The sequence below is a fragment of the Atractosteus spatula genome, chromosome 2, assembly GCF_055471065.1.
Source record: "Atractosteus spatula isolate fAtrSpa1 chromosome 2, fAtrSpa1.hap1, whole genome shotgun sequence".
Taxonomy (NCBI): domain Eukaryota; kingdom Metazoa; phylum Chordata; class Actinopteri; order Semionotiformes; family Lepisosteidae; genus Atractosteus; species Atractosteus spatula.
In genome coordinates, this window is record NC_142707.1 from 70618078 (window position 1) to 70631712 (window position 13635).

A 13635-nucleotide genomic window follows, 5' to 3' on the forward strand; every position below is an offset into this window, starting at 1 on the left:
TTTTTGTCTTTTAGCAGTGTTCTTTTCTTTGTAAAATGATTAATACACTTGCCATCAAAGACAAAAAAAATGTCTTTTTTCAGCACAGAAGTAAAAGACAATTTGTGAAGTGGGCACTGATCACCAGCGCATCTCTTCGAGCATGATGTGCTCACAGGGGTTTCATCAGCACCTCTGGCTCTGCCTGTCTTTTAGTTCTGCGCTACTGGTCTCACTTCATCTTTCATAATTCTGATTTCTGCCTCAAGACAGTTTGTGCCAACATAGCTTTGCGGGCTTAATGAAAACCTCTGTTGTCCCACTGCCAGACCACATACTGCTACAATATTCTTCAGATTTACTAAATCCCTATATTGCCTTAAGTCACTATCTATCTATAGCTTGACATTACATTTAATTAAATCAAAGTTAAATCATACTGGGATGATTATTAGCTTTGTACAATTTAATGGGGTCAAAATGTTCCATTATACATTGCAATTATTGGACACTTTTAAGTTCTGTTTCTGTATGTTTCTTACATGCTGGTTTGATTAGCATACTTTTAATTGTTTGACACTTTGTGACTCATGGTATAATGCCCCTGTTGAATAACTAATAACAATAGGCAATTCTATATGAAATTTAAAGGTTATAACTAACTTGATAGTCTTGAGAGTTCCTGTCAGTCTATCTTTAAATCACAGATGGAACTTAATTTACATGTTGGGTTAAAGAAAAAAATCAAAACACAGTTGTAAACAGGCTTACTTTGATTAGCATCTTTTAAGCTTTCTGGAACAAGATTATATGAATTCACTCATTTTGGCTCTGTAAGTAAATAACTTGCATTTTTCTCCAGTAAGACACATTATGCAAAAGCTAAATTTTTATGTAACTATGATCTTTGAGTTTATATTATTAATAACAATCATAGTTTTAATGTGTGGATGGCTACAGCAATGTGAATTTCGACTCACTGTGAAACAAATATATAAAGAACAAGATCCAAAAATATTTCAGTTAATCTTTGTAATTCACATAGTCACACTGCAAGCAAAGACACTTTTTATATGAAAATTGTCAAGAAAGGAATGTTTTCAAACATGATGTCCCAAATTTATTTCAATGGTGAAAACCATAGACCTGTTCAAATCTTTTGAACACATGTGGTGCCTGTGCAGTATTAAAGATAATATGTCAAAAATTCATAAGAAGAAAGCCTCTGTCCCAAACACAGTGCACAATTATCTGATGATGAGCATAATCCAGCACTGGGTTTGCTTCAAGCAGGAATGTCATAACAAAATATTGTAAATCACTTCAGAAGTGACAGATGGACTATTTAGTGCACTTTTGAAATGTTACAATGCCCATCATAATGTCAATAATAGGGTATGTTCAGGACTTTCACCTGTAATTACACTGGTACAAGCCATTTGGATTAGGGTCATACACCTCCATAATTGCCGTCAGCAGCTGCTGCATCGGTCAGAACACAGCAATGTGATATCTGCTATAAGGCTCCGAAACCTTGCAGTAATTGATGCTAAGGGTAGCCGTACATTATACTGACTTTATGACCTACATTTACACCCCCATATGATACTATGAGGACAAAGCTGTAGAAACTGAAGACTATGATGATCGTGCCTTGTACATGGTTTTAGGAATGTTTCATCTAAAACAGATCTAGTTATCGTTATGCTTTTTTCACTTCAACAATACACTGCTTTTCTATGTTGTGTAGAGCTTTTTTTAAGAGAAATATACTGTACATACAAATACTTTGTACATACAGTACATACAGTATGTAGATTTTGTAAATAGATTATTATATTATGTTCTCTCCATGTTTGAATTGATTTCCTCACTAGAATCATGCTGACTATGTTTGTGTGGATATTCTAAATTTTTCATTTTTCTCAATGTGCTTGTGTCCATCTTGTGGAAGCATTGTTGTGCACATCTTATACTCTTTGATTCTGGCTTTTCTGCAAACTTCACTAGGATAAGTGGTTTTCTGATCAGGTGTGGAGCTATTGGTCCATGTAAACAATCCCATTGGAAACTCACGTAACACAATTAATCACAAGAGCAGTGGCTTGGATATATAAAATGTACCCAAACATTCACATTAAGATGGGCTTATTTTCTCATATCTCTAAATTTTTTGCTTTTTGCTTATATTTAGGTATTCTACATACATACACATACAGGTACTGTAGATGTAGTTCAGGTGGGTAGCTGCATCAGCTCACACCTGAAGAAGGCTCCACAGCTAAAATGTTGTGTTTTCTTTCTTCTCTTTTCAGCATGGAATAAACCTATTACATACCTATTTGCATACTGTATATGTAGATATGTACCTTAATACATGGGTATTACTAGGGATATCACTTGCACTGTTCACCCTTGATCCCTGCTACTCATATTAATCAAACGTTTTGGGGGAGGTAATGCAGGCTGTTCACAGAAATGTCTTTCCTTCTCACTAAATCCAGTTTACTGAAATTTTGCATCAGCTTTGCCAATGTTGTTGAGATATTTGCCTTGGCTATGTAACATGTTGTGTTCTGTGCTTGCATATTATTTTAATTCATATTTTCAATAACCACTTAATCATGTTCAACCATTTTTTTTTATCCCCGCTGCCAATGGGTGCAACACAAGATACAATCTGAATGGGATGCTTGACACCCCCCGGGGACAATTTAGAGATGGCAATTAACCTAATTGAGGAGAGCATGTGAATCCCTTAGAGAAGGTGACCCATATTATTATTGGTGTCATGAACATAAGCTCATAGGCAGTCAAAAAGCTGAATGACTTTGTTGGCTTAAGTGACTTATGTTCTTAAGTTACCAAAGCTGATCTGGGTTTGGGACAGTTATTTCAGCTTATACTGAAAATATTTTCATTTAAAGCATTATGAAAATTAACAAGACATTTATATTGCAATAAATAGCTTATAATAAAAGGAACAAGTAAAAGTTTATTCCATGCTGAAAAGAGAAGAGACGAAACACAATGTTTTGGTTGTGGAGCCTTTAAGAAGATATTTCTTATTCTATTATTTGCTACTTTTATATTTATATTGCAAGAAATAGCTTATATTATAATAATAAAATATTTCTTATTCTATTATTTGCTACTGATTATAATATTTCTTATTCTTACCTTGCAATGTAACAACACATTGACCGTAACAATAATAAGCATAAACAATAGTTACAAGACTAATTGTTGAGTCTAGTCAAGTTACAGTAGAAGAAAGATTGCAGTGCAGCTGCTGTAGCTTTATTTTCTGGACTGAAATTTAAGCCAAATCTAAATTGTTGCCACCTTGTTCTAAAAATAGTATTTTAATTATTTTTTGAAGATTTCCTATGCTAATATATCTCCCTATAATAAATGACAAAATGCATGATTAAAGAAAGGTTAATTTACCCAAAAGTTTATATAGTATGTGCTGTGAGGTTTTTTTTTGCATCACTGCACATACAATTAGTACTGTATTAATGCAGTAACCATATACCTTTTGATAAAATCTAACATTACAGTTGCATTAGATATCCTGAGTGCCTTAGTGTGCACTGAATTGCAATCAAACTAAAGTCAGCTTTGATATTATATATCCTTCATCTAAAAGAATGGGCTAATATATATGGGAAATGATGTGAATAATAGGAATTTTATTTTAAGCTTAATCCAAACAGATAACCTGGGATGACAGACACAACCCAAGTGTTTTTATTAAAAACTGCCTCTTAAGCATATAAATATTATTTTAATTATGTTTCTCATGATTTGCTGAAGAAATTTCATTCCTTACTTCACTACAGCCTTTCGATAATGCTTTCTTTTTCTTCCAGAAAGGTTTCTAAAACAGACAGATGCCTGACTAATTAAATAAAGTAAACGTATTCTGCTCTTTGCGTTCTCTTCCCACTTTCAATTATTTATGAAATAGATGTTTTTCTTACGTTAAGAATTGCACTGTGTGGTTACATTTTACCCTTAAGACTTGTCCTTCATTATAAGAGAACATTTCATGCTTTGTCAGATGCAGTTGTGTTGATCAATTGGTATTTTTGTTTAGCACAATATTAATAAAATAGCATCACAATTCTATGAAGGAACAATGTTAATGTCATGCAGAATGACTGTAGTGATCCTCATACAATTTCAAAGAGTTTGAGCATATTTGGCGAGAAGAATGGGTAAAAGGTGTTTTACCCATTTACCCATTTACAAAGGTGTTTCCGCCAAATATTGAGGTATTGGACCCAAATACACGGGTTGGACTGTGGTGCAATGGTTAGCATTGCTGACTCACAGGACTAGAGCTCTGGGTTCAATTCCAGACCTGGAGTGGTATGTGCATGGAGTTTGTATGCCCTCCCTGTGTTCTTGTGGGTTTCCTCCATGTGCTCTGGTCTTCTCCCACAGTCCAAAGACATATTTGTAGGTCAAAAGGCTTCTGGGAAAACTGGTCCTGGTGTGAGTGTGCATGTCTTTGTGTACCCTGTGATGGACTGGCCTTTTCCTGTCTTGCATCTGTTCCTGGCCAGCACCTCTCGGGCAAGTTTTCCTGGGACCCCAAATTGGATGAAGCAATTAGAAAATGCATGGATGAGTCTAAGTACTTATGCAGTTCACATATTTACTTTTTTCCTCTTCATTTTTACTGACAGCAATGCAAATGATCTTATCCTTAGGAGTCTTTAGTTTGTGCATTCAGGTTCAGAACAAAATATCAGGTTTAAAGAAATGTGCATGCACCATTTTCACTTAATGGGACACCACAGGGTCTGAATACTTTCACTGAGCACTTTAGATCTTTACACCTTTGCCACCCTTCCACTCCCCAGTCTGACTCACACGTCCCCAGATGACTGTCAGGCTCAGCCGGACCTTGATAGATTGGGATCCTATGCGAGGCACTTCTGATAGCGAAGGTTAGGAGTTAGGAGTTAGGAGTTGGGCGAAGACGTGGTCGAGTACAAGTGCAGGGGTCCACAATCCGGGAAGGAGTCGAGAGTTTGTAAGTACCAAATCGGGAGGCAAAGACGTAGTCGAAGGAAGGCGTAGAGTCAGAATTCCGGGAAAACAACATGTAAGCAGGGTAGGAAACGTATGAATACGCAGCTCAGGGAGGAGACCTCAATCATGAGCGAGGAAGGGAAGACTAGTGAGGGTTTAAATAGTGTTGAGAAGATTGGTGCGTGGACATTTAGGGAGAGAAGAGCTCATGGGAATGTGGGAGCACTTACACGCCCGTGTGCGATTCATGACAATGACTACAGGTTAATTTCTCCACCCTGATTAATATTCCCAAATTCACTTCTGAATGACTATCTCACTCAGGTCCTAGTTTCACTCATGTATTTGACAACCTTTCATCTAGCTTTACTGCTGGTGTGTCCACTCTTCCATCGCCTGCATACGTCTTCTAACCCTCTGGCTGTATAGTCTTGGCTTATGGCTGAAGTCATCAATGGCTTTATAATCGGTCTCTTTTGACTCTTGTCCTTTTCTGTTCGTATTAGACCCAATGGGCCTGCCATTTGTAATTATTCAAGCATTAAATTCCAATGTAAATACCTTTATTGTTCACATTATAATACTCAAGACCTCAGCTTTATGTCATTGTAGTTTATCCCTGTGTTATTATTATCTTTTTGTAATAAATTCATTTTCGATCAGCCATTTGTAGTACCGCAGAATGACTCATATACTCCTTCATAAACTCAATCGGTTTACTTAGCACAATCTATTGTCATAATATAACTGTATATCATATTTTTACAATCCATTCATGTGTGTCACAATTGTTCTAATTTATATCTATAAACCAAGGTACTCTTTACTGTTTACTTTACTGTTTTAATTTCTAATTGTGTCAATAAATTCAAACTATCCAATGAATACAACTGCATTTCCACTTGGTGTTTGAATACTTGTAAAACATGTTGGTTAAACAGAGTTAATAAGGTTTAAAATAAAAAAAATATCCAGACAGGATTTTATATGTCATTTCAGTGATATGTATTATATTACAAAGAACAGTTCAAGGGACTTGATTTTACAGCAAGAGTAAAAAACAAGACATTCAGAAATTGGTTATCTTGTTTCAGTTTTATATAATTTATACATAATAAACATTGATTTCAAAATCTCATTTACGGACAAATATGTAATTTGTCTTGTTGCTCTTCTGATATCAAAGAATCCCAGGGTGCTTTGTTAATACACTCAGTCTTTGGTCATTCGCTTTACTGTTTGTTAGCTCAAATTTTCCAATTTATTTTTAATAACTTACCAACTGCCTGTAGTTTGCATTTCTGTTTTGTTGTATATTACTCAATCTAAGAATGTTTGCTTCATTTCACAGACACCACAAATTACTTTTGTGATAATCTCAATACATTACAGTTTTTACATCTTGGTATTAAGGCATTTAACCCAGACAGCTCAATTTGAATAACTGAATGATCAGTTCATACACCATGACCCTCAGCACACTGGGAGTACTCTGTCATGGACTGGAAAGAGTAACACTAAATAAAATAATAGTTGTGGATAAAGTAATTGCTAATACTACTCCATTTACCCATACCTGATGGACATGAATCTCAGCTGGGGTTTGGAAATCATTTTGCATTAATGTGAAACAAAAACTGTCAGTGTAAATATATATAGAGCAATCTAAATGAAATTATTTGTTGTAGTTTTCCGAACAAATACACCATCCAATACTTTTAACTTTTATTACCATTCTAAAGCCCAGCATGCAGAAATGTTTAAAATTTAAAGAAATAGCATATTGTAATGTATTTTTAAATGTGTCCTAGTTGACATAATACAATACAGTACAGTGAGTTTTTTAGTTTGATTTCCTGTATTTGGAAAATTATTGAAAATAAGATTTACATTGTTCTTAAGTAATTTCTTTAATCATATTTTACCAAGTTACAGTATGTTAAGATCCAGATAATACATTTAAGTCAGACAGCCATAATATACTTAGTATCATACCTAAACTAGATATTTAAATTGAAACTTAGATTTGTATTATTGCTAGGAATTCTGGATGTTATTCAGGAAACAACAACTTTTTTTCAGACATTCTTTCAGACACTATCTGTAAAAGCAGCGAAGAAGTGGGAATAAATGTCTAGCCACGTTTATAACCAACAGAACTAAGCTTTACCGCTGGAGGTTTTTTTGCAGCTTAACATAATATTGAACTGGCGTAAACCATTATGTTAGAACATTTCACGGGACACAGCAATTATTGTCGTAACACAGCTCTCTTAAAGGCACATGCAGTTTACATATAATGCCCATTGTATAACACTATCTAAATCATGTGCTAGAATAAGAAAATAACATTTAAAAAGGAAGTATATTTAAAGAACAGAGGTATCTGATCTGGGTCCTGGATGTTTCTCCAAGTTTTCAATCCAGCTCAGTTTAGTTAAGGTTAATTTAATGAACTAAACCAGTGCTTCACTGTCTTAACAGAACTGATTTAACAGCTTCTCTCAACTACTCAAGCGCTGCTGCTTAAAAAGATCTTTAAAAATGCAGACATACTGACTGTCCAGGACAAGGATTAGAATCCTCTTGAACTCAGACTGGTGTTATCCATTGTATAATAGAAAGGGATTGTGGAGAAACCTGTATTTCTATGGACAGATTCCATATCTTTCTTCTATTTTGAGACAAATGCCTCTTATATTTTGAGAGAAAGACTGATAATAAAGCCTGCCCAGTGACAAGATCTGTAGGAAGGTCTTATGCATGAAGATGCCAGGTCTACATGTTTTTGAGTGACAGCTTATTTAGGAATGCAGAGACATTCATTTTAGCTGAGCAGAAAATCCGTAATTGTGTAATACTGTAACACAAAACACCAATTTTAAGCATCGATTTGAACCTGAAACAAAACAAATAATGTGTTATAAAGAATGATACAATAAAATATCTAAAGCTCTGTTTCATAGTTCGTGAAAAGCATTAGACCAATAACAGTGATTGACAGGAACAAAGACTCTAATTGAGTGAAGGAACAGACAAAGACAGTGGATATAAACAGCACCTTGTTTTGAGGTCTGAAAAAAAAGGTACAAGCTGCCATAAATCAAAATGGTATCACCAATAGAATGAGAAGGCATGAAAGGAAGGAAATGTTAATAAAGTGATGTGAGGTCAAAATGTCTTTCAATGGCAAATCCATATCTGACACTGACTTTAGGAATGGAACTGCATGTGAGTAGGATGTGATAGCAATACACCTTTGAGAGTAAATAAGAGACTAACTAAAATACTTTTTAGTGCTTGTCCAGGAGTCAATGTGAATTTTCATTGTTGATATTAAACTTTAAAATTTCCCTCTGTGTTTCTGTGGAAGATAATGAATGTGTTGGGAAGTGTTGAAAAAGCCAGAAAATTTAGAACAGCCTTGCAGGGATAATATCTGATATTTTTAGGGTTCTGTCTCCTTTGCTGCAGATTTCCATTGTGGTATCCATTACTGCAAGTTTTTTCTCTTTCTTTTTTAAGACCAGGCCTCTACTTATGAGAATTTAATGTTGAAATAAAATAATTATAATTACATATTATGATTTTAATTTTATATTAATTCATTTGTTTTACTTGACCACTCTCAGATTATTTAGGAAGCTAAATGAAAGATAAATTAATTAACTGCAAGAAAAAAATAATTTTAGTCTTACAAATTCAGCATTTCCCAGCAGAAGTAGAGTTTAGTTTCTTGAGAAATTTTTTTAAAGCTTTTTAAAGGAAACTACAAGAGGGTCTAGTGGCAAACTAGAATTCAGGAGTTATTAAGTTCAGATATACAGTGGGTGCCATTTGTTTTCTAAGGATTATGTACAGTATACCTGTATTCAAGTGGATCAGAGCTGAAGACACACTCTGGATAAGTATTTTTATTACTGGGCTGACTTATTTAATCTATTATACATTTTAAATTTAATGAATCTGGCTAAAAGTTCAAAAGGTTACAAAAAATGAATAGATGTGTAATGTGAAGTACGAAGTTTAGAACCCTATGCAGACGGCATAATCCGGAAGTGACTGGAGTAGGACACAGGGGAAAACACGTCAGGATGAGGACAGGATGACAGACAGGGGGGCGTGACGACAGTGATCCGGTGCACAGGGGGTGTGGCGCAGGCAAACAAGTCCAACACAGTCCAGATAGGGAAACCAGGGCACCATCCAGAATCCAAAACTGGGAGGTCCATCCAAGACGACGGCAAGAATAAAAACAGAGAATGGGGACATGGAACCAGGAACATGGAAGTTTAAAAGAAGGGTAACATGGCCAGGCGCTCCGAGCCCAGGAGTCAGCTGGTAGGATGCCGATAGGAAGCCTATGCCCTCAAGCCGAGGACGTGGGACGACCTGATGCTAGGCGGGCCTCCAGGCATCTGTCTTCCAACGCAGAGCCCTGAGCTTCAGAGGTACGAGGTTTAAATAATAAACGGGGAACATAATAATGAAACTAAAATACAAAAGGGTCGGCACGCCCTCTAGAGGAGGGATGACGATCATGACAAGATGCATGTAAAAGTAAAATACTTTTCTTATAGCTTGGTTCAAATGAATCATTTATTGATACCACTTCATTTATAAAGTGCCATTTCATGCCTTCTATCCCAGGAATCAGAATATGAACGCAAGATAAATGCCCAAAAAAAACAAATTAAAAAGAAAAAACATGAGTTTATATTAACTGTAATCAAAAGATTGTGTATAAAGATTTTGCACAAAATATTTGAATAAAAGCAAATTTAACCAAGTTTTAAAAATATTCAAAGATTCAGTGTTTCTTATGGACTTTATCAGCAAATCATTACAGAGTTAGGTATTTAGACAGGAAAAGCTTGGTTTTCCTTGGTTTTCAACCTGGTTAGTGGAAAATGATGAACCTGCATCTGCTGAAGATAAGGCTTGAGCATGATTACAAAGCTACAAATGGTTCTTCAATACCGTGAAGCATGTGCAGTTAATGTAAGGCAAAGCTTTGTACGTTAACACAAAGACTTACAAATGAAAAAGTGTCTGTGCCTTCTTTTTAGCTCTCATGCGGGAATCTGTCTCAACAATGCTTCAAATGATAGACAGGTCAACAAAATGTGTTAGAAACACCCTACTTTTAGAATACTGTGTAACATTTCTGTCTTGATATTAGGAAACTGTCATTGCAGTTCTGGAAAGGGTTCAAAGAACAGAGACCAGAGTAATTCCTGATCTCAAAGCCATGTCACACACAGATAGGATAAAGGGCCCAAATCTTCAAGACAGAAAAAAATCTTACTGTTAATTTACAAGGCTTGAGCACTGGATTTCACACATGCATTCAAAACCTCAAGACGTATTGAGAATGTCAATCCTAAGTAAGTCTTTGATCTCAACAACCAACAAAACAGAACCAAAGACACAAGGCAAAGAATTGTCTTTCAAATTGAAAATAGAAGGATTTTGAACTACAGTAGGTAACAGCCATGTGGTTCAGGGCTATACAAAATAATTTTTCAAGTAATGTCTTGATGATGTTATTGATTTAATAAGGAGTCAATGCCCAACCAAGGAGAATGGGAAAAATGACGTTTTCTAGATGGCCATGGCGTTCTGCTTCAGTTTTCTCTGCTGTGTTTCTTTAATACATGTGGGTACCCCTACATAACAAAATATTAACCTCTTAACACCATTGACACATTTATGTGTCCAGCAGCCATATCACCCTGCAACTCGCAACTGGCAACCCACTGAAGCTAAGAAGGTGTGAGCCTGGTCAGTACCTGGATGGGAGACATCCTGGGAAAAACTAAGGTTGCTGCTGGAAGAGGTGTTAGTGGGGCCAGCAGGGGGCGCTCACACTGTGGTCCATGTGGGTCCTAATGCCCCAGTATAGTGATGGGGACACTATACTGTAAACAGGCGCCGTCCTTCGGCTGAGACATAAAACCGAGGTCCTGACTCTCTGTGGTCATTAAAAATCCCAGGGCGTTTCTTGATTACTCTGCTCTCCTCCCCACTGATAGCTGATGTGTGGTGGGCGTTCTGGCGCACTATGGCTGCCGTTGCATCATCCAGGTGGGGCTGCACATTGGTGGTGGTGGAGGGGAGTCCCCATTACCTGTAAAGCACCAGAAAAGTGTGTCCAGAAAAGCGCTATATAAGCAATTATTATTATTATTTAGCCAATTTCCGCCTGGAATTTCCTCCCTCTTAAACATTTGTTATATCTCTGCAGCAGAACATAGCAGGAGCCTGGTTCAGGTCTTAAATTGAAGCTAACCCCCTTGGCTTTGAGTGTGAACAGTCAAATTTCTTAAATTTCTTAAGGTGAGTGCATCAACTAGTTTTTTTTCTTGTTATTGCTTTCTTGTGGGGGTGCACAGTGCTGTAATTATCTAATGAAACTGGGATAAAGTTTTATCTTAAGAACAGATGTGAAAGTACTAATTTGTATCAGAATACCTGAAATATTAAAGTTGACTTACTGCGCTACCCTACAAGAATACTAGAATGTAATCACAAGAATTTTCTGTTTAAATTTATTAAACGTCATAATGTTTCTTTATGATTTGTTTAAAGATTGTATGGGATATTATATGGACTTTTAACATACAAATCTTCACAAAGCTGCCTCACTGTCTACAAAGTCTACAAAAAAGAATATAAAATAATCCAAGGTTTCTGGAGTGGTACTTTATTGGGTATTATAATAACATACAGAAAATATAGTACTGAGAATCACAAATACTGAAAGTGTAAATGTTTGTGTTACCAGGTGAGAAGATGTTGCTTGGCACAGGAGCTGAGAGGTGCCTACTTACAGTATTAACATCCTCACACGAACTGGTAGTTAACTCCTCGCTACAAATTGTGGTACTCGTGTGCTCTGGAAGGTATCATCTAGAAACTCTTCCATTGTATTTTCCTCTTTTTGTCAGGTTAAATGAATGAACATGAGGTAATAGGTGTGGAAATGTATGCTACTAGCATAACAGTTATGTTAAATGTTTAAGGCAGTTTTAAATGTATAGAGAAGGCTGTAGTGATCAGATACAAAAATGAACATTAACGTGTTAGTTAATTGTTTTAAGCCGTCAGGTTAATAAGGTTAATGTTTATGGCAAGATAAAATATCTAAGCATGCAATTGTAGTGTTTTTAATTACTAAGCAATTAGTGTAAGTGGAATTAAGTGTTTTTATACATTAATATTAAACGGTGAAGGTGATGTGTACATAACTGTACAGTAGGTTAGCTTCTCACTACAAGATTCCGTTTTTGTGTCCTGTGCACAAGGAATTGTTTGAAAACCCCTTGTATTGTATTTACCTCATGTAAGAAGTAAACCATTTAAATAAGAGTCCATGTGGGTTGACTGGCAGCTTATCTATGCGCCCAATACCCAGGGAGGTTAAGGGAGGTGTAGAAGTGCACTGAGCCACCTAGACCTATACCAGACAGTGCCCTGCACCTTCTCCACAATTTATGTTAGGCAGGCCGAATCTAACAACATTTATTGCCAATGTGGATTCACTAAGACAAGATTACAGTACGTAACTTCACCATTGTGAAGTTAATTTCATTTTTTTTATTAAACAAAACCAAATGATGCTTTTAAAAGAATATTAACATTACATAATGAAGGTACAGATAAAGAAATTGAACGCAGAGAAAATAACCGTGATACGGCAATAAATTATGGAATGTAAAGGAAATCTACTGGAAGGGAAAGAGTCAAGGCCTTGAAAATCTCCCCAGGGTGGAGTCATGGGTTGACAGATTTACAGTAAGAGTTTGTAGCTCAAGACAAAAGACTCTTTTCATGATGTATTGTATACTGTGTTTGAATTTTGATTTAAAAATGTAGTCATAACAATTTAGGCTTTGTTGACATTTATTAATGATTTCACTTGCAAATCAAATCAATTGAAACTTTTAAACATGCCAATCATAATTTACAGAACCACATCTCAAAGGCAGATTTCCTTTGGGTGAAAGAAAGGCACTTTAAGAACAAGCTTTACAGTTTTTTGATTGACAGGTATGTAGATGCTATGATTCCATAGCTTAGTCCACTTCATAGTTACATACTGTATCATTTGTATTATTTTTATGCAAGGTCACTGTTACTCTATAGAAAAAAAATGAATATATGTGTACTGTATGTACAAAGGCGTTCATAAAATGTTCCATTTCTAGATGTGTTTGACATCTTCACATGCTGACATTTACAAATAAATGCTTAATTATATATCCCTCTGTGTGTCCAAAACTGTTCAGAATTAAAAACCAAGAAAGAAGATATTTCTTGAGATAAAGAAAAAAAGTGAGCTAAAATAATGGTTAGTGTGTGTGCCTCAGCAAAATAACTGATGAGATACTGTAAGAAAACAATGGTAAAAATCTATAGCACAGCTGAGGGATTCTAGTCATCACATTTCTATTTAAATGCCCCATGTGACTGTGTGTTTTACTTTTTTATTTTATCTGTTACCTGCGAAAATCCCTCTATGCAGGGATAGAAATTGTAGTGTCAATTACTGTACTTTGTGTTTTGCTCTGTGTGTAGAAATTCATAAGGGCATCAGATAGTAAAAAC